At 43.0% G+C, this 21,895-nt stretch overlaps 1 protein-coding gene across 11 annotated transcripts in view; it reads right to left on the reverse strand.

Annotated features, from left to right (window-relative positions):
- Positions 1-21,895, reverse strand: part of LOC144768502 (copine-1-like) — an 854,409-nt gene that overhangs the window by 820,680 nt on the left and 11,834 nt on the right. For 4 of the 11 annotated variants that reach the window (XM_078652217.1, XM_078652220.1, XM_078652214.1 and 1 more), the window contains exons 2-3: positions 14,947-15,045; positions 13,662-13,749 (exon numbers count right to left, since the gene is read on the reverse strand). The exons of 3 other annotated variants lie outside the window; for them this stretch is intronic. The gene's annotated coding sequence lies outside the window, so the exon portion shown is untranslated. The remainder of the gene's footprint in view (positions 1-13,661; positions 13,750-14,946; positions 15,046-21,895) is intronic. 4 more of the 11 variants (XM_078652215.1, XM_078652216.1, XM_078652219.1 and 1 more) reach the window with 1 other exon arrangement.

A 21,895-nucleotide genomic window follows, 5' to 3' on the forward strand; every position in this document is an offset into this window, starting at 1 on the left:
ATGTTGTTATGGTTGTGCCAGAGTCCTTTTTAATTTAACATTACAAGGGAGGGGGATAAACACACGAGGTGACGAATTGAAAAGCTAAAGGCTACACAGACTTGAAAGGGAAGTGCAAGATTTAGCTTCAGCCACTACTACTTCCTACTTTATGATATTCTTATGCACTTGACATACTATTTTATCACATTTGCTAATCCTTTGAGATCGGTATGTGCACTTGACAAGTCTATATTTTTGTTGTTACCAAGTTGCTTTATCAAAAGGAAGATATGCACAGATTAGCAGCACTTCAAATTGAAAGCATCCGCCCTACACGTTGCCCGTCTTTGTCAACATGGAAATAACCTGAATCCACACCGCAGCTGCCCCTGCCTTTATATTTGGAATGTTTGCACATATTTGTTTTTGTGTGAAGTAGTGTTGCTGTTACAGCTAAATAGAGATTAAGCAAATTAACACTTTCCAAACCTCACACACGCTCCCGTAACATGTAGGAAAAAAATAATCACGGTTCTAGGAAGTTTGTAAATAAAAAGGCAGAAGGCGCGTCTGTGAGCGCAGAGCAATTCCTTTTGTGCGAGAAAGCTTGTCGGGCTGATCTTGAAGGGCGGAGCATCCAGTCCCTGGTCCTCTATGTTTTGGCCCCCTGCACTTGGTTCCCCCCCCTTACCTTCGAACACTGCTAAAACCCTTGGGATTACATTGAATTCTAATTTAACTCTGCACTCCCAAATCAGCACGGTGGTGTCTTCTTGTTTTTTTACTCTTCGCACTATCAGAAAGATTTCAAGATTTTTTTCAGCCTCTGCACTTAAGCTTATTGTGATGGCCATGGTTCTGTCCCGGCTGGACTATGGTAACATCCTTTACAACGGCGTCCCAGCTTATGCTCTCCGACGCCTACAGCTGGTGCAGAACCAAGCTGCACGTCTTATCTTTGGTCTTCCTAAATTCCATCACTCCTCTCCCATACTCAAGAACCTGCACTGGCTGCCCATTAGGGAGAGGGCGCTCTTCAAATTAGGTTGCACCGTGTTTCAGGCTCGAGCAGGAACCGCCCCAGCTTTTACAAATTCGTCAATCTCTAGGTACACTCCTGCTAGAGAGCTTCGTTCCTCCTCTCAATCCCTTCTCTCTGTCCCACGTTTCAGGAGAATAAGGATGGGGGGGGGCGAAGTTCTCAGTTCTTGGTCCCATTTTCTGGAACTCTCTCCCCCCCAATGTCCGCTCCATCTCATGCTATCAAGATTTCCGTAGGGTTCTAAAAACTCATCTCTTTCTGCAAGCCTTCCCTGCCTAGCTCCCTTTTCAGCTGCCACCTGAGGTTGTAACAGTCCTAGCGCCATGAAACCGTCAGGTAAAAGTGCGCTTTATAAGTGTTTTTAAATTCAAAATTCAAATTCAAAGCTTGCAGGGCGTGTTTTCTATTTGAACACATCCTCCCCTGTGCTAGCCCCGCCCCTGTGCTAGCCCCTCCCTCATCTCACGAAAGAACTTCGGCACTAAATCAGTAACATCGCCTGTCTGAAAATGCGCACATGCAAATAGCAACGTCTTAACAAATACAACAAAATGTAACGGTGTAAAAGGCAATATTTCATAAAGTGGACAAAGCAGTGCTGCAGCAACAGCTGAATTTAAAGCAGTGCTGTTTGGCTATTCAAAGTAAAACAAGACAAGCATTGGCATAGCCAATAGGTCTCGCATTTGGGACCTTAAGTATTTAGTTATGCAGCACAATATCCTTGGTGCAACAACATTAACTGTTGCATGGTTGAACACTTATAAGGTCCCAAAGGCGAGACCTATTGGCTATGCCAATGCTTGTTTTTTTGTTTTGATTGATTTAGGTTATTCCATTTTGTTGGTGCATTCGACTGTATTGTTGTATTGCATTGAATATTTGTCGGTGTTTCAATGCTGCATTGTTTTGTTATTTACGCCAAAGTGCGGTTATTCAAGGGTGTTGTAATATGGGTTTGTTTTATCGAAGTATTGCAACTATAGTTGCTCTTCTTAAATATACATACATATTCTTGTCACACATTAAATCCTTAAGATAATCTGATTGAAGAATAAGGTGGTAAAAGGTGTTTGCACTAGTCACAAGCCTTATTACTCACCATCGACATGCAAACGGATTATCTTCAAAAGCCACTTGCTCCGTTATTTGGAGGGTTTACTATGGCCTTGGGTTGCTACTTGGCACACTGACCAAAGAAGAAAGAAAAGCTGAGCTGTCTTATTGGGATCAACATTTCGTTACCCGCAGACCATGGCATAGTGCAATCTCGAGCGTTTAAAGCATTGAGGTATCTATCCCATCAATCTTGAGAAAAACACGGGCAACTGCTAATGGACCAGGTGCTTCGAGAAGAAAAAACTAGACCCATTGTGATCAACTGAAGGCACGCAGCAATTGCGCTGCTTGCTCGGGAGAGACGGTACGATAAACAGAGTAAAATGTGGCAGGGCGCCTGATACAACGCCTGGAATACGGACTGCCATCGAAATAAGTGCATCGAGATCAGCCCTCATTGACTTGTAAATAGTGCGGAGTGAGAGAAGACCTGCGCCGAGTGAGTGTCAGACAGGAGGATCACATGCTGACAGCTCTGCACAGTGCGATAGACTAATATGAAAGGGAGAGCACACAGTGAGTCTAGTGTATAGCCTTTGAACCGAGTTGTGAGTCAGACAAAGCACTGCAGAGCCACAGTGTGCAGAAGCTGGTGCTTGGTTGCAGCAACAGGATAACCAGTTTAAAAAAAAAAAAAACACTGGGAGGGGGGTGGGGGGAGGAGAAACACGAGAGACGGCCTGCGGCCGTCAAAGTGAAAGTACGAAGAGAAATGCGACACGGCGGGCAGGGGAGGGGGCGGAGCGGGGAGAGCGGCATGAGGGTGTGAAGCAGCAGGGGCCTGAGACGCGACCGCCTTTGATGTGGTAATGCGAGGCAGGCGGCTGGTGGTATTGTGCACGCGCTTTCATATGCACTGCAAGAAATCGCCAGTGGAATCGCCAGTTAGGTAAACTCTCGATAAGCCCCTATATATCTCGCTCCCGCTCAATGCGCATTGAGATAGGTCGCTCGACCTAAAAAAAGAAAAGCACAAGACAGCATAAGGATGATACAAAAGTGAAACACACATGCAACCTTTTTTATTAACCCTTAGCACAGTGCTCGCATACCCTTTCCTCCAGGTTGTGTTCACTGGCTTTGATTCGCAGCTCTCCTCCTCCACCTCCCAAGTGCTAACCACATTGTAAACAAGTTTGCTTGGAGCACTGTTCTTAATTAAACAACAAACGCAGAAGAGGAAACCGACATCTCCAAATTGAAGATTTACCATCAGATGCGAGGGACAGAGAAAACTCCCCCCCCCCCCCCCCCCCCCCCCCCCCCCCCAAAGTAAAGAATGCCTCATAGGAGCCTTGCAGTTTTTTTGGTGAGGAGAAGCAATTATGCTGGTGGAGATCAACACAAAGTCCGAGAAATTAGTTCGCTGCCTCGGATCTCCATCTCAGTTCCTCCTCGCACTTCCACCCCCAGCCCCTGGTCTCCCCTCTACTTGAAGCAGCAGTAATGAAAATAAGAGTAGAAACGTGGCAATGTGAATTGTAACAAAAAAGGTACAAAAGGGAGGGTGTGCTGGGGGGTTGACTCAGGAAACAAAAGTCCACAAACAAATGCCAATCCTCACACACAGGATGTGGCATAACATTTAGAGCAGCCGACTTTGAACAGGGAAACAGGGTTCGAGGCAGCGTAAGCTTGCCCCGTGCCTATAAAAAAAACGGGCTGCATGGAGAGGAAAGAAAAAGTAGTGCACTGAAACAAAACAAATGGCCACTCCTGAAATGATCCATGTAGCAGGGGCAGTCGCTAGAGCGTTAACAAAACAGCCACAAGGTGGGACAAACAGACTGTTCACCAACCAAAGTAATCGAATTGGTAAAGGCAGACCAAGCAACTAATCTAAAAAGCGGGGCATGTTCAAACATCCCCAGAGGGATCAGAGCATGCCTCGCAGAGCAGCGCATGTGCCGACTCTAGGCTCAACCTACAATGTGCGTATGGGAAAATGGGGACATCACTACCCCATTGAAATTTGTTCAAAGTCCAGACTCTGCGAGGAGCAGCAGATCAGTATGTCTAGAGCCAGCATGCACTTTAAAAGAAGGTGCATGTGCAATCACTGGGTTCCAGAGCTACGGGCAGATTGGCACACAGTAGCCAAGGCGAAGATGTCAGGAGCTAGCGTAAAGTAACCTCTATGAATAAGGGTGGCACAGATGGACATTTCTCAAGGCTAAAAAAAACGAGGGTCTAAGGAAGCAAAGAGATGCTTTGAAAATATTTGGCAGTCAGAAGACCTGCATCAGCGAAAGTTCTTCAGTGAATGGTGACAGGTCAGCCAGTAGACTAGGCCTCAAGGTCTCTGGAGGTTAACCTGGCAAATTAAGGGTCTAGTGCAGTCACTGGCCTGTAGCATTATTAATGATAATCCAGGGAAAATTGAAGAGGGCTTGTAAGACAGGAGTCCATTACAGTGGGCTAACAGACTGCATGCAGTCAGAGTACGCGTCAGCGAAAGGCCATGGGGGGTCTGAAGCAGAGGTGGGGGATGCTTTAGGATGGACAGTCTCGGAGGTGGAATGGGAACTAGAATATGTCCGACTGAGGTTTAGCTCGAGTTAAAATAGGTTTAACCAAAGGGACAGGGCTGCTGGCTACAAGGGCCAACATCTCATCAGATGGACATTCATACAACACTCATAACTGGAGTCGACTGGGCCCCTCAAACTCACTGGTTATAATGCAATGGTACCTGCTAAATTAATGATAGATATGCCCCTTAGAGCACTGCACCAGGCCATGCTGTACCTGTTCTTTGTGCATTATGGAACCTTGCACCGTTCCTCGGTGTGTGACTGATAAGTATGTATGAATTAAGTTTTTACTTCTGCCGAGTGCTCTTTGTAGGGGTAGGATGGGGATTTCCTGCCTGTGCTTTATACACTGCTGGGCACACTTTACATGGTTATCATTAAGTGTGTGTGGGGGAGGAGGAGATCCAGCATCAGAAAAGTTTAAAGAACACTGGAGTTGGGTAAATAAGTTGCCAAAGTAACTGATTGTTTTTGATATACTGCCAGTGAACACCAACTGCCAGAGCTGTTCAGCATGGGAAAAAAAGATTTTATGCTGTACACGTGCATGGTGCCAACACATACGTAGGTAGGCATTCTGGTGCTAAGAAGGGCCAGCGGTATGGATATGCATGCAAGTGTCGCCACAGATACTTGGGTCATGACACAGGAGCCATTTACTTCGCAGTATTTTTTTTAATACTATCCCAGGGCGGCTTTTGCCTAACTCTGAGCACGAAAATGAATTACTGGTCTGAAAAAGCACTCTTGGGTAAAGGTGCGGCATGGTAGGTGTCTGGGCTCTTCTAATAATGTATGGAAAAACATAGCAAACAAAAAAGAAAAACTCATGGAGGCAAGAATGTGAAGGAGAAGCAGCACGCAGGGGAGCAAGAATGAAAGTAAAACAAGCATTGGCATAGCCAATAGGTGTCGCCTTTGGGACCGTAAAAGTGTTTAGCCATGCAACATTTGATGTTGCACCAAGGATATTGTGCTGGATAACTAAACACATAAGGTACCAAGGGCGAGACCTATTGCCTATGCTTATTCTCCCTTAGTGCGGGGGTCAGTTAAAAAAAAAAAAAAATTTAATTTAAAAAAGTACTGTCCCTCACTGGCAGGTTTTACCTGCCAGTCACAGAGAGCAAGAAAAAGCCACCTGACTGCCAACTCTAAATCTGGGGGGCAGTCAGATGGCTAACCTCCGGTGGCCCGTTGGGCTGCCGAAGGAGTATGCTGGCAATGGAGCTGGAGTCAGCTTTGTCGTCACCATACTTAAGGTCTGCCCACCTCTAAATCAGGCAGGTGAACAATGTGCTTGGGGGAGAGGGTGCTCGGTCACTGCTGCAACGTAGTGCCCTCGCCACCAAACTCTAAATGCGCTCCCTAATGGTAACACAAATGGTATGAAGAAAGTTCCCACAAAATGCCACTGTTTTGAGGGACAGCCTATAAAAGCAATGGTAAGCCATGAAAAACACATGCACGCCAATGTCTGAATTGTTGTGCCCCAAAGCCTGTCCTTTTTCTGAACTTTTCATTAGTACTTTCTTGAAGAACTGACGACGTGGGGTCTCTTAGACAGCTAACACGGTCTGCAGCCATGGCTACGAATTAAGGTCTGCCTGCTCTCCAGTGGTGAAAAGAAGGTTTGTATGAAGTCTCAGGATATGGGACGAGGAAACATTCTAATAAGACACAAGTTATCTTGTTCTTATCGTGAAGCTATGGTGCCATACCTGGGGCTTCAAGTGGGACGAAAAAACAGGGGGAGGGGGGTCTCTCAAGGGGCGTGGTCAATGTAATTAAGGGTGCAGCTTAAAAACATCAACTAAAAAATTGTGCTTAGCATAGAGCTCCACATAACTGGTATTTTGCTGCTTCTTTTCTCTCATTGCACCCAGATATATAATACAACAACTTATATTACACCTACAGCAAGCCAGGACTATTGGCTTTGTCAGCCTAAGGGACAAGGAACTGGGGGACAGGAGCTAGCTGTGAGGAGAGCAGCCTTGGCAGGAAAGACGAAACGAGGGGAGCTTGGGGTGTAAGAAGATGAGATAGGGTAAGTAGACAGGAGATGGTAGGGATTGAGCAGAGGAGCTTTGAAAGAGCTGAGATGGCCGGCTTAAGGACAGAAGAAACTGGACTGGGTATGAGAAGAAGGGGAGCTAGCCAGAGGGAGGGAAGCTAGGGTAGAAGCAAAGAACAGAGGATCAGGGACCACGGGTGGCTGGGAGGGAAAGGACCTTTGGCAGCAGGAGATGGAACACAGGACAAAGAGTACAAGAGCAGGGTGAACAGGCGCTGCGAGGAAGGGGTAAGAGGTGGTGTATTTGAGAAGAGCTGAAAGAATGAGGAAAGGGAACTCAAAGAGACGACGGGGATGAATGCGGAGAAAAACTAGAGAAGGAGGGAGCTTTGAAGAGCTGGCAAAAAGATAGAGGTGAGATGGGGAAGCAGAAAAGTAGCATGTTCCGGAAGGACAGGCATTGGGGCTGTCACAGCCAGGAGAGAAGGATGCGAGGAAAGAACCTGTAAGGAAAAATGCATGAAAGGTTAGAGAAGAGCTGGGGTCTGTGAGGAGAGGAGATCGCGCAAAGTAAAGAATTATGGCCCCAAGGTAGAAAAGGATGCAGAAGAAAGGTGACAGGAAAAAGCAATGATGGCGAACCAGACGGTCTTACATAGGGAGGCACAACAAGAGATTGTGGGGAATGGAAGAGCAGACCATCGGGCCATCCAGTACACAGCCCCCACCCAGCCCAGCAGGAGGGGGCTGGTTATGAGAAGTGCATGCAGCTGGCACTACATTCAGCAGCGAGACCCCCCACTGGCAGGGGCTGGTGCCCCACTATATCCTACCGAATCAAAGAGCTACTTAGAGGGGCGGGGGCAGAGGGAAGGGAATGGGGAATTAATAAATACACTCAATACAATATATGCTGAAATATCTCACAGACAAGTGCCAGCTGGTACTTTCCTGCGAATGAAATCTGCAGGGGTGGCGCCGAGCGATGCTGGGGTGGCGCCGAGCGATGCTGGGGTGGCGCCGAGCGATGCTGGGGTGGCGCCGAGCGGTGCTGGGGTGGCGCCGAGCGGTGCTGGGGTGGCGCCGAGCGGTGCTGGGGTGGCGCTGAGTGGTGCTGGGGTGGCGCTGAGTGGTGCTGGGGTAGCGCTGAGTGGTGCTGGGGTGGCACTGTGGTGGCGCTGAGTGATGCTGGGGTCGCATGTACCCCTGACTTGTGCCCTGTGCTTCTTGCAGGCAATGTTTGAGGCAATATCGGGAAATCAACAGCAAAAGCCGACACACAAGACCATAAAACAGGCCCACAATCAGCCAAAAAGCACACAATGACCTGTCAAGACAGACCTCCGGGCACTGCCTGATTACCATATAGGCCAGTCCAGCCCTGATCACAGACTGATGAAAAGCTGAATGGATCTTCTGCGATTCAAACCTGCAAACATGATGTCAAACACAAATGTCTGTTTTGTATTTATGCATCCACAGAGCCACCAGGTTAGATTTGATTATGTTAACGTTATGTTGAGGTGGATTTAAATGTGTTAATGATTTGGAGGGGCATTCAAAATGTAAATATAAAATGAAGAAACGGTGAATTGTCATACAAGGTAAAGAATGTTTTATGTATCACTTCCCTTAACTCACATGAAAGACAATGTGGGCTACATATGATTGTATATGTGCCCGTTTAGTAACTTTTGTAGAGATCTAATTGGAACATGCAGTGCACTGGTTTGAATCCTAGCAGGGGCATTTCGTCATTCTGAGAATGGTCTAATAAGCATCATGGGATCAAGTGAAGTTGGAATCTGTTTGTATGACTCCTGCCAGTGCCCATGTAGCGCTCCCCTGTCCACTAGCTCAGCTCCCGGTCCTTCCATCTCCATACACAGTTCCTGTATTGTTGGCACTCAGTCTTCAAACATGATACCCACCCACCAAGTGTGGTTATCAGTGCTAGAAGGTTTATGACAGTAAGTGGTATAGATTTTCACACCCGACTCCCACATTCCATTCAACATGCGTGCTTTATTTTCAGACATGCCAACGGACCGATTCACGATTTTTAAAGCAAAAAAATGCTTTATTTTGGCTGCCTCTCGCCTGAAATTGCCTCTGTCAATTTTGTGTGTGCAGATTTATATACCGTGAGCTCGACCCGAAGGTATTGGAGCACTTTACAGGAGCACCAGTTAAGTTACACAAGGACATATTCTTTTTTTTGGGGGGGTAGTCAATAGACTTTAATGGTGGAAATTAATTCTCCTAAATTGTGTGTTTATTTACCTGGGAAGCATGAAATGTTTAATCAGTCTTGGCACGCTTCAAACTTCGCCCAGGTTAACATTTAAAAAGACTTGCTCTGTTTTTTTTTATTTCAGCAAATACATGATTTCGCTTTAAAACAATGCAACATGTCTCGTTCTTGTTTTTTCATCCTTTTTTTCCATCACACAGTTGTTCCTTTTCTATGACTTTTGTTAGTTTGTATTTATTAAAAGGCAGCATCAATTAGTGGAATAAAAGCGTGTTGCTTTTCTGTGAGTAATGTTTAGAGGTCCCCTCGGAGGTCGTTATGGATAATAACTACAGCTTTCGGCCCTGCGTATTGTCTTCCCTGGACACTTAAGTAGCCGGCTATGAGATTGTTGGTAACCGAGCAAATGAAAGGCGTTTGTGCACAGCCGTGGTAGTTGTCACAAACACACCTCTCCTCCCCCCAGCCTACCTTCCCCGCCACCACACCCCACCAGACACCCTCACACCACCGTGTTGATATGCAAGTAGAGGAGAGAAGCACTGAAGTGAAGCTTTCCAAACTGGGCAAACTGGTTTTGACGGTCCCGGGGCAGTGTCAGAGTGGGTAAAAGAGGAACAAGAGAAGAAGAAACAATGGCAGAAAGGATGGGGAGAAAGGAAAGTAAGGGAGAGAAAGGAGGAAAATAAGGAAAAGGAGAAAGCAGCTAAGAAGAATTGTGAGGGAGTTACATCAGCACGAGAAACAAGAGGTGGTGAGGGGAAAATGGGATGGGATGGGAGCGGAAGAAGGAAGAGGAGACATGGTGTGGAGATACAGAGGCGGAAAAGAGACACCAATATGAAGGGATGAGGCGGGGATAAGGGAGGGATAGAAGCTGGAAGGAGAGCATCGGGGGAAGGGTAATTTATGGTGGAAAAAAGGAAATGAGTGATTGAGAGGTGGAGAAGAGAATACGAGGGGCTTAGATTAAGAAATAGGAGAGGCGAGGAGGAAGGGAAACTGGGGTAAGGAACAGCCGACGGAGGAGAAAAAACCATCAGGGGCAGAGGAAGGAAGAGAGATGAAAGTGACTGCGCTAGCGGGCACGAGACGGAGCTTGGAGACCCGTGACGGGGCCGAGAGAGGGGGGTGACGAACATTGAGAGACAGAGGCCGACAGAAGCAAAGATACCCAGGCAGGGTTGCACACTAAAAGAACTAAGAGACAGAGGCAAGAGGAGATAGGAAGGCTGTAACAGAGGAAGACAGAGTGAGAGAGTGACAAACATGCAGAAACGGAGGCAAAGACAGAGAGAGAGAGACAGGGAATGGTTGGCAGAGAGATGGCGACAGACAGAGGCAAAGAAAGAACCAGACAAAGGCCGAATGATATAAGCAGAGTCAGACAAGTACAACAGAGACAGAAACTAACGAACAGCCATAGAAAGATCTCAACAGCAACAGACAGAGAGACAGGTAGTAACAGATTTGCAGATACAGAGTTGGCAGAGACCTACAGAGTCAGAGAAAGAAAGAGACTGGCAGGGGAATGGAGGCAGAGTTTAGAAGGAGGTAGATAACAAGACGGAGAGCATTGCTGTGGGGAGGGGGGGGGGGAGGAGAAATGCGACACGGCCGCAGCAGGGGGCAGAGCGGGGAGAGCGGCGATGAGGGAGAGACACGTCCTGGCGGCCGTGAATTGTGTGAAGCAGCAGTGGCCTTTGAAGTGAAGCTAAGCTTCACTTCAAAGGTGTGGGAGGAGTGCGGCTGAGGGGAAGCTTGTGGGGCGAAGCGGGAAGAGCTGCTGGGGAACAGATGGCTGGCGATTTGATGCTGTGCACGCGCATTTTAGGTCAATGCCCTTGCGCATTGACCTAAAAGCGCACGGGCACAGCATCAAATAGCCACAAATCGCCAGCTAGGTAAACCTCTGTTTAAGCCCCTATAGTCTCGCTCCGCTCAATGCACATGCGCATTGAGAGGCGAGACCTAAAAAAAGAAAAATCAGCTAAAGAGGTCTGCATGCTTATATAAACAACCTCCTTATACAATTCCCGTACCTTTAAAATACATACTCTCTCAACCCTGGTGTCCTCTAGTTGTCTGTTCAAGCTACTGTAGTCAGTTTTAACTATAGTAATATCAGTCATTGAACCCTTCACTTAATTTTTACATGTTAAAATACAGATACTAGCCTTTAACTCAATGGCCCACAAAACATGAGGCAACAATTTACAGAAAAAGCTGAATATTTGTACTTAAAGAGCAAGACAACTCCCAAGAAAGACAACAATTTCTCGTTGATTTATGTTGTTTGTCTAATACTCAAAAGAGTGAGTCAATGAGTTATGTAAAGGTTAGGAGCACTTCCCCAGGAACATACTTCCAACCGTTCACTCACTAGCAAACTTGTCTTTACCCCTTCAAAAATGTACATTACATTAGTGAAAAACTATTCACAAAGACAAGAGGTAATATTTTGTAAACAAAGGACAATAGAACCAGGCTACTCAACTTTATTCTTCCGAACAGATTTTTCCATGGAGCTCAAGAGGTCCAGACAACGTGTAGCCCTTTTGCCAAATCTAAGACCTTCAAAAGTGAAACCGACCATTTTTGGTTAAAGATCAACCACAGTCACTCATACAAAACTCATTAGAACAGATCAAAGTGTCTGCACTTACTACCATGAGTAACACAATCCTCTTCCTCGTGAGGAAAATAAAATCTCAGGAAATATTTTGACAGTCTAAATATTACAACATCAACTTTTGAGTGGCAATTAGGATTATGATAGATGCAACAAATCACTTACGTCAGGTTGTCAAAAAAGTTAACAGTGCAAACATGTGTTGAGGAAAAACAAACAGGTTACAGGCCAGAAAATGGCATGGTGCCTTACCAACTGGGGCCAGAAATTGGCATGGTGCCTTACCACTGGAAATGAGGAAGCACCATTCAGAAGATTTTGATTAGCAACCAACAGTTCTTATTGTGCGTCACCACTCAAAATCGCATATGACAAGAAACTCAAATGCCTTATGAAAACTGGACAAAGGTGGGAAGGGGCTAGGCTGGCATGGCAAAAGACCATTGTAGCTAACAAAAACTATTAGCTACACATTCAAAGATTACTCTCTGTGCTTATCGGTCGCCACATCAAAAGCCTGTATTTTGTTCTTCAGCATTTAAAAGAAACCTATGGTAAGGGTACTTTAGTATAGCAGGGTGGCTGAACAAAGTAAGAGGATACTGGTGAAAAATAGTAGCAGGCTTGATGCTAGGGGGACAGATATTACATTAGTCAACATGGACTAGGAATGCATGAGAAAATCAAAACATGAGTGTGGGAAACTGGTGGCTTCTTAACTGGGACAGACCTGAGAATAGCGGCAGCAGTCCACTTCCCAAGAAGATGCCATTCAAAAGACCCAAACTTTGTTTACCTGCTCCAGTAACATCTCATGTATGTCGTCAAAAATAAAAATACTATCTTTGTACCAAAACCCTTTCTGGCCAATTGAGTGTTCCTACCTGTGCAAAGAAAGAACACCTGACAAAATCATAAAGTACAACACTAGGCATTAATGCAAAAAATGTAAGCTCCTACTATTTCCATTTGTTGATCAGACAACAGCACTTTGGTAAGCCCACAATTGCCTTACAAAGGCAATCCGCAAGAAATATCCAACAGGATCAAAAACAAAAAATGAGAGAAAGCACAGAATTTATTAAAATAGGCGTGCTACCCTTTCCAGAATGTATACCACATCTCCAAAAATCACCTGTATGCACACTCTATTCTATATCTATCCAAATTCTTAAGCAGCAAATGGGCATACACAACAAAGCATGCTTTGCATATCCCGTTAACAGGCAAATACAAGCATACAGACCTTGAAAGTCTGCATAAAGATCAGGATTATTATTTGAATTGTTGATTGGTTCAGGACGTTTATTAAGTCTAGTAGAATCGTAAAACAAAAGAATACCATATACTCAGACAGCTTTAAAATATTCAAATGCATGCAAATAGGTCAGTGGTCTAGAGAATCGTTGCTCAATCGGCAAAAAAGGTTTTCCGCTTGGAACTGTTACATGGAGTAGATGTCGAAGTTCTGAGCTATGTTTATCAGCTGACAAGATGCCTCACTAAACATTCATGACATGGCATGTTAGAAGTGGCTGTACCTTTACACGTTAAGCCATATAAAAGTAGAAAGGTTTCTATGAACTGCAAACTTATAGAAGCATGTTAAAGATGAGCCATGAAATTAAAAAGGCTATGCTAACATATCAAAAGATAGCTTACAAAACCAAATAACTATACAACAAAGCATTCAGCAACAGTGGATTTTAGGTGATGACATATTTGATGTTGAAATGTTATGGCCCAGAAGAGACGATTGCTAATCTGCTTCTCGGATCATCAAAAAACAAACTTTGTACATCTTGTAACAGCACATTTAGATGACATCTAAACACACACCAGAGGCAAAGTGGATGTGTACTTTTCTTGGTGGCGGTCAGAAAAGTTGAACATTTGTAATTAAGTGCCACCAAATAAAATGGCTTCCAATTCAGAGATAATTGATATTTGTAAGCAAATCAAGGAGAGAAAAACGAACATCTAACAAGGCACAACAAAGCTATTTTTAGGAACATTAGTAGAGCCAGTTTAGTCTATATTTAAATGTAGACTAAACAGACCTTCAACACAAGGCGTCTTACCTGTAAAAACCAATAGATGTTTCCTTAACAAGTAGGAGAGGACGCCCAAGTCAATCCTGTGGGCAACCAATTAAAACCAAGTTTAAGACTGCAATAGAGAATAAATGGAGGCAAAAATCAATGCAGGCAACATTAACAGTCAAGGATGATGTACGATGAAATATAATTCAGGTTGAATCACACAAACACTTGAAAATAAAACTTTGAAAAGATTCAACCAAGAATGAGGCTTTTAATGCTAAAGCAATAAGATAGTGAAGCAATAAGTAGCACAAGAATACCTTAAATGTATTCTCAAATGTGCACCAACAAGCACCTTAAAGTACTTTTAACCTACAGTTAACCCATTTGCATATTATTGTGTAAGGGATCCTAAATGCTCGATGCTTTTGTGGTTGGTTTTGTAAACTCCAAACAAAATCATGGCTTTTCTCATATGTATTCAATCAACAAAGAAACATCACTTAATGTTGCTTGAGGCGAGGTATTACAGGCAATACAATAAATTCAATCCCAAACGCCAATGGGAACATCTGCGGTCAAACATTTTAGCATAAATATAGGATAGGGTACGACAGTAACAATAAAGAGCGGTACAGAGAAATTTCATGTATAGTCACGATGTAGATGTTCATCTGATGGCAAACATTCACGTAATATACTTTATGACATACCAGGTGTGCCCCCAGAAAACGTCCCCCCTACTTAAGACAGTCCACATTTTGATTATTCAATCAAACTTTTAGGTGAAAATGAGATACAAGATATTTCTGAGAGGTTCAACTTAACAATTTTATTAGATCACCAAACCAGTGAGAGACTTAAAAGAACTGACCCTAACACCGTAATTTTTTGCAAGGGTTAGATACAATCATTTTTTTTTAAATGCAGTATTGACAGGTTTTCCCCACACAAGCATTTACTGCAGTAGGCAATATTTAGGATCTCCATAAAAGCGTGTTCATTATATACACATATTCAAAGCTTTGTTTTTGACGATCAAATCATTCTTCTAACATAGCACATGCTAAGCTACCGCTAAATAAAATCAACATTTTAGGGACAAGCGAAAGTGTTTTATTAAAAACTCTTACATTGACCAAACAAGATGTGACGATCATTGACATAAGTCATTTAAGTACAAGCGATGTTCAGAATAAACCAAATAGCATATACTGACAACGTTGCACATTCAAAACCAAATCAGAAATTGGTTACAATCAGACCCCCAACATACATTTAACGGCGTAATGCATGCATGTTTTAACACTTAATAAAAACCAACCTTTTTGAGCCCCATTTAGCTGTCTCTCATGACCAATTTCAACAAAGAAAACTTTGCGATCTGCGGCCAGGATTAGCAATTTTTCAAACAGTCCTTTGCCTTAATAGAACAGACATACAAAAGAAAGTATTTGAGAAACAGTTCCTAAAATCTAAATAAAAAAAGGAAGTTGTGAACAATTAGTGTCTTGCAAAATGGGTGTCGATATAGCTGGATGAAACGTACATCACATTTTAATTGTTTTCACAGGAACACACTGTACGAGCGATACCGATTACAATATGCAAACCAAGATCATATACTGCAAAAGTATCAAACTCGTGCGCACACAACAATTTCACAAAATCACCCAAGAATCATTCCAATACATCCAACTTTCACATAACTCATTTCAAATACCGCTAAAAAGGTATACAAGCTTGCTCGCCAAATCCAAAGACCATAGCCTATTGATTCTGGCGACAACTGAGCTGTCAAGTAAGACCACAGAAACAATGGGAACTACCCATTTTGGATAGGTTGATAGAGCTACATGCAACTGTAAACAAAACAAATGGCTGTATGTATATAGAATTGGAGAAATGGCAATTGACTTTGAATTGTGTACTTAAAATATGCTTATCCTGGACCTGCCAACCCGCACTCAGTCAACGAGTGATATTGGCTCCCTTCACACGGTCACCTGCTGAGGAGCCGATTTCACATGGTGGCATGAAAGACTAACTTAAAACCACTACACAGTGCTTTTCCAGCTCATTTTTGGATGCTTTGGGCTGCTGATGTCCATTAAGGACTGTGAAAATACCCCAGGACATTAGTGGCATTATCAGCAAGCTTTTGTTTTTCTTTTTTTGGGAAAGGGGGTTGTTGTGGGAAGGAGGCAGATTGCCTCTTGGCATGAGGTCACGCCGCCTTCTAGGCCATGTCCCCTTCTCACACAGTAATATAGTTTTGTGTAATATAGTTGTGTGCTGGCAGGTCTGTTAATCAGTTTTTAACCCCATTCACATTATAACAAGTACTCGCTGTTTAGGTCGAGCATAGAGGCATGTGCTAGTTAGGGATTTGAAGCTCCGCCCATATTTGGCTTGTGGCGTTGCCTGTCGTAAATGCTGGCTTCTTATTCCTTAATAGCCTGGTTAGTCCCTCCTTAGTACGGCTGTGTCTTCATTTGAAACCTTCCATGGGGACTGGCCCTTCTACTTCTGTTGTGACACAGTATGTTTTATTTAATTCATAAGAACTATTTTCTTTAAATAGGTTTTGCCCTACTGCAGGCACGACATCCTTTCTTCTATTCAGCATGCCGTGTGTGCTTTCATTTTCCAAGCAGGCAGGACAATGGCGGCTGCTTCTTCGCAATGAAACAGGTCTCGCATTCAGGAAAGTTTGAGCTTAAACTCTAGTAAATGAGAGACCTATTGCATTGCAAATGCTTGTTTTTTGTGTTGTTGCTCCTTTTGAAAACGTATGTGCTATAAGGTGAAGCGTTAAGGTCAAGAGGTGCTACAAGGGACTTGATTCTGAAAGCAAATATTCTCAGTTGGGAGTCTTATTGAATTATCGCACTCCAATGTATCAACAAGATATCACGTTTTTTTTATAAGGTGAAGCGTAGCATCTTCTTGCAACACCTCTAGTCTTGCACAATGCTTGCAAATGCAGCAACTGATTCTCTTTAAAAAAAAATTGTTCAAAGTTTTTTTTTATTTATTCGGTTTTCAACAGACAAAACAAGGCAAAACAAAAAGGAAAAACAAATGCCACACAGAGTTGTAGCCAGAAACCTAGTGTTGAGAAATTCCCTACTGCTAGGCAAAAACAATATAGAATATACATAATACAGCAAATATACAAAATAAACCAGAAGGAAAATTATGAAGTGGTTCACCGATGGACCTCATGCCGTCCAATATTAGGAAGAGTTTCCAACAGTCAAGTATAGGGGCATTACAACCAGAGAATAACACATTTACCAGTGACAAGCATGTGTAGGCGCTTGGATGGCCCATCTTGAAGAGCATAAGGTTACAAAGATATTAAGTGGGAACAGATCATGGGAAAGTGAGAGGTTCAGGGAGGGTTTGTCATAGAGAAGTAAGTGTCCAGAGATGACCATACCCTGTTATTTTGACGTTTCCGTGGGGAGTTCTGAAAAGAGATATCATCTACACCTCTTAAGAAAGAGATCCAGTTGAGCCAGGTCTTAAAGGAGGAGGCAACTATTTTTCCAGTTAGCTAGTATCGATTTACATGCCAATGTCCATAAAATGGCCACTAGAAATCTATCATTCTGTGTTTGGATTTGAGGATCTAAAAATCCTTGAATTAGTGATAGAAAGTCCTTGTTAAAGCGGACCCCACAAATCGTGTAGATGAAGTCAAACACGGTCTCAAAGGGACAAAACCGTGCTGCCGTAGAATAGAACATGACAGAAGTCCCCTGTAGCAGCATTACAGTTCCAACATAGAGGGTTATCTTTAAGAGACATTTGTGAAACCTTGACTGAGTCCAAAATGATGTATGCAGAAGCCAATATTTAGTCTGGGAGAGCGCTGGGGAGATCTTGTGGGAAACTACTAGGTTCAAATAGGTTCCCAGTTATCTGTGGGGATGGTTCTGTGGCTATTCCATTTTTCCCGAATAGAACTTTCAGGAAGGATGTGGATTTAGATAATAAGGAGGTGATAGAACTTAGAGGCTTGGTGGCCTGATTTGTTAAAGGCCATTACCCTCTTGGTGATGGAGGGATCTTTATCAGGGGGGTTTATTTGGACAGGCGTGCTTTGAGTTTAAGAAAGTCATAAAAGTCAGTGTCTGAGAGGTTGTAGTGCTGTTTAAATTCTCTGAAGGAGATCGGGGCACTCAAGGAGCCCAGATGACTTCGGAAGTGGATGCCTTTTGATGCCCACGATTTCCAGAATATGGATTTCCCTTAGATTTTGATCTTTGTGTTGTTCCATAGCGATATCATGTTGGAATAAATGAGGAGACTCTAGAAGTTCATCATTTTGTCAGAGCTCTTTTTGTATTGGAGATAATGTATTTTCCAGAGGTAAGGTGTAATATGTTACTGGCTAAAAGCGCAATAGGGTGAAGTACACCAAGTCATTCTTTTTCAACTAGTAGCCAGGAGGGTGTGGAATCAGGGGATGGGACTAGGAATGAGGGTTGTTTTTTTTTTAATCTGCCATGTTAACACCGCCTAGTTGGACAGGTAAATGTAATTTCTTGAGAGAAATTCTCGCTTGTTTGTTTTGCCATAGTAATTTTGTTAAAACGTTGTCCAGCTTGTGATGGAACTCCTCCGATAGAACAAGGGGTAGCATACTGATAAGATAGTTAACAATTGGTTTGATAATCATTTTGATGGTCTCGGTAAGACCCCCCCCCTCCCACCAAGTGATACATTTGAGATTCCAGCCCTCAAACAGCTTTATTTTTTTTTACTGTTAGTTTTTCATATTGGTGGAGCGATTCTAACAAGTCTGCGTTGAATTCTAGACCAAGGTATTCAATGTAGTGGGGTTGCTAAGCTAGACCCGTGAATTTGAACAGATCACTAGAACAAAGGTTATACAGACCAATGATTTCAGACTTGTTTTTATTAAGTTTATATGCGGAAACACAAGCAGAATCCTCTACTGATTTTAGTAAGGTCGGTATGGAGTAGAATGAGTCTTCGGACAGGATTAGTATATCGTCCACATATGCGGCTACTTTTATTTTTGGGTTATTGAAAGAAACTCTAGCTATATCTGGGTTGGCCACGATGCCGAGTAGTAATGGTTCTAGTGTCAAAATGAATAGAGATGAGAAAAGGGAGCAGCTCTGTCGGGTACCCCTCTATACATTAAAAGAGGATGATAAGTGATAATCTGAACGTATTCTAGCTGAAAGGGCACTATATATGGCCATGACAATTCTCGTAAAAGTGTCAAAGAGGTTATATTTCAACAGGGTCTCTCGTAGAAAGGACCAAGAGACCCTATCGAAGGCCTTCTCGGCATCAAGGGTGATGGCTACAGTGTCCAAAGATGCAAGTTTTGCTTTCTCAATGATGAGACAAAGAAGACGGGTGATATCGCTTGAGAGTGTTTTTCATAAAGCTCACCCGAGAGTGATTAATTAAAGACGGCAGCAATGGTTCAGGTCTTTTACACAATATTTTTGCGTATGAGTTTATTAATGAAATTGGTCTATAATTTTTCACCGACAAAGGATCCTTGCCCTCTTTTGGGATAACCACAATATGGTCCTCGCTTGTTGAACCGGGAATGGATCCTGTGCCTGAGAAGTGACTGAATAGGGCCGGGAGAGTAGATGAAAGTGCAGGGCAAATGTGTTATAGAACTTAGCATTGAAACCATCTGGACCTGGCGCTTTGTTAAGTTTGAGTCAATAGCACTATTCACCTCCTCCATTGTTATTGGTGCACTCAGTAATAGTTTGTCCTGGTCCGAGACAGATGGAAGGACTGATTCTTCAAGGTAAGATCTACCGTCTGACGGGAAGACAGTCTTCTTTATAAAAAGAAATGTAGAAATCCTTAAGGATTTAAATTATTTTATCAGCGTTGGAGTGAGGAATGTTGTGCTGGTCTTTGAGTGAGTTAATACCCTTACCGTTCTGTTTGTGTATTAGATAAGATGCCAGAATTTCCCCCCCCCTGTTGGCATCAAACAGTTTTAAGGATTTGTATTTGTTGATCCGGACCACAGAGATCTACAAACTTTCCTGAATGAATGCAAGGGTGAGTGGTGGTTCTGTAATGGACACACATCCGGCTCCATCGACCCAGCACCACTGACTAGCCCATGTATTGACCCAAATGGTCCTCATGGTCTTCATCCATATCCTTTTGTTCTGGCAGGGTTAATTACTGGACTCTGGGTTCGTGCTTGGTGCATTGTTGCGCTTTGCTATATTCCGCCTTTCATTCTTTACTCTCTAAAAACTTTTAAGGAGTGAGAATTATTCAAAGCAGAAGAGACGCATTGAAAGTTTAGTTTATTATCTGCAACGTGCAATGTTTGGGTCTTGCTTTAAGACCCAAATAAAAACACACAACAAATAGACAGGACAGCAAAACCACAGCTACAAGATATACTAGTTAGAAATGGCATTTTTTATCTACAGGGCTGAATAAGAGCGCATAGAATCAACAAAAGACAGACACCAATTTTAGAGTGAGGTGATAGAACCACAGGAACACAAAAGGAACTGTAATAAAGAATTTAAAAGAATAATCTGCGTCATTAGCACAGCTTCAGTAGTGGGAGCTTTTTAAATCTGTCAAAGCACTGTGATGGATTGCTTAAAACACGACAGCAGATTCCGTGGGATCGTTGCTTAGATTAACTATTTATTGGGTGTTGCCCGCATACATTTGATATCAAGAACCATTTCTAGCATTAACTGCACCCAGTGTACATAAAAAGGTCAAACAAAAGAAGACAAATGTGGATTACAACAGCCTAGTGCTACTTTTTGGAAGGTGTAAATTCCTGACTTGATCAGTAGCCACTGATCTTTGAAGAAGGATCTTACATACTGGAATCCTTTTCGAACAGAATGAAAAACTGTCTTTTAGATGATATGAGAGCATGACATTAGACCATCAATGTGTGGGCAATGGGAGAGTCTAACAGAGCTCCTCAATTAACATTAGGTGTACATCTTTGCCAAATACAGCCACAAAAATATACGGAAGAACAAACTATGCTGATTGTGGATGTTGTGACATGTACAGATGAGCAACTGTCACGTTAACAGCTACTCCTTCTTACCCAGAGTGATAGTCTGTGTTTCCTGCAAAACACGAAGGACTCTTCTACTGTCACATCAACAGCCTAGCTTCCTTTACCCAGCCAGCCATCTTGACATCACTGAAATTTCAGACTATTGTGGAGAAAAATCCCGTTCAAAATTAGCAAGGTCCTAGACTGCTTTTTGCCACGATGCTAAAGTAAAGTTCCTTTGATCATAAAAACAGACCAGACTGGTTCACCACACCATTTGCTCAAATGAAGCAAAAGAAAGCACAATGGAAAAACTACTGGTTAGAAGCCCATTGAATCAGAAAAGTTACCCTCTGAACACATTAACATATATAAATACACACACACACACACACACAAGAGCAATGTAACTTCCTAATGCCGACAGAAAATCAAAAAAATTCAAGAATTTTTTTTCAGGAGAAGAACAACAAGATGGAGCCATCCATATCATTCAGAGGCACAGGGCAAGTTCAACTAATTATAGATATCACAGAGCAGACATCAAGCATCATTAATGCAAACCTGGATAATGGGCAAAAGCAACATCATTTATTCAAACCCTCCCTATTAAAACAAAAAAAAAAACAAGACCCCCATCAAGCGACCCAATTCATTACCTATATCTACTCCACCATTTTAATAAGGATTCTGAAAGTAGTAGCTGGCAGTTCTACAGGAAACAAGCATCTTCTCAATGAAGCTAATTCCCCATAGAAAAAATAGTAATCACACACCAGAAGAAAAGGTATGACCCTAAGGGAACAAGGAAATCATGGAGCACGGATGCTTCTAGACCACCCATTAACCTTCAACACTATGGATCATAAAGAAACCTACAGTCTGAAAGACAGGATCAATATGATCAGAAAAGCAACACTGGAGGATAGATAGATAGATAGATAGATATAATTTTTTTTTTTATTTAAACAAGAAATCGCCCAGTGTGCACCAGTGCCCTACATTTAATTACAACAATCTTTGTGCTGCAGGCAACATGTAAAACTGCATGAAATTACTCAAATGTGGTTATGACCTTTTCAAAGACTGTGTAGGAAATACAAGTTAAGTTAGCATAAGATGCCTCCCATATCTACTCCAGGCATGATACAGAGATGGCAAACTGAAATTTCTGTGGCAGAATTTCAGTTTGTAACCTAGGTCCTGT

The sequence above is a fragment of the Lissotriton helveticus genome, chromosome 7 (assembly GCF_964261635.1).
Source record: "Lissotriton helveticus chromosome 7, aLisHel1.1, whole genome shotgun sequence".
Taxonomy (NCBI): domain Eukaryota; kingdom Metazoa; phylum Chordata; class Amphibia; order Caudata; family Salamandridae; genus Lissotriton; species Lissotriton helveticus.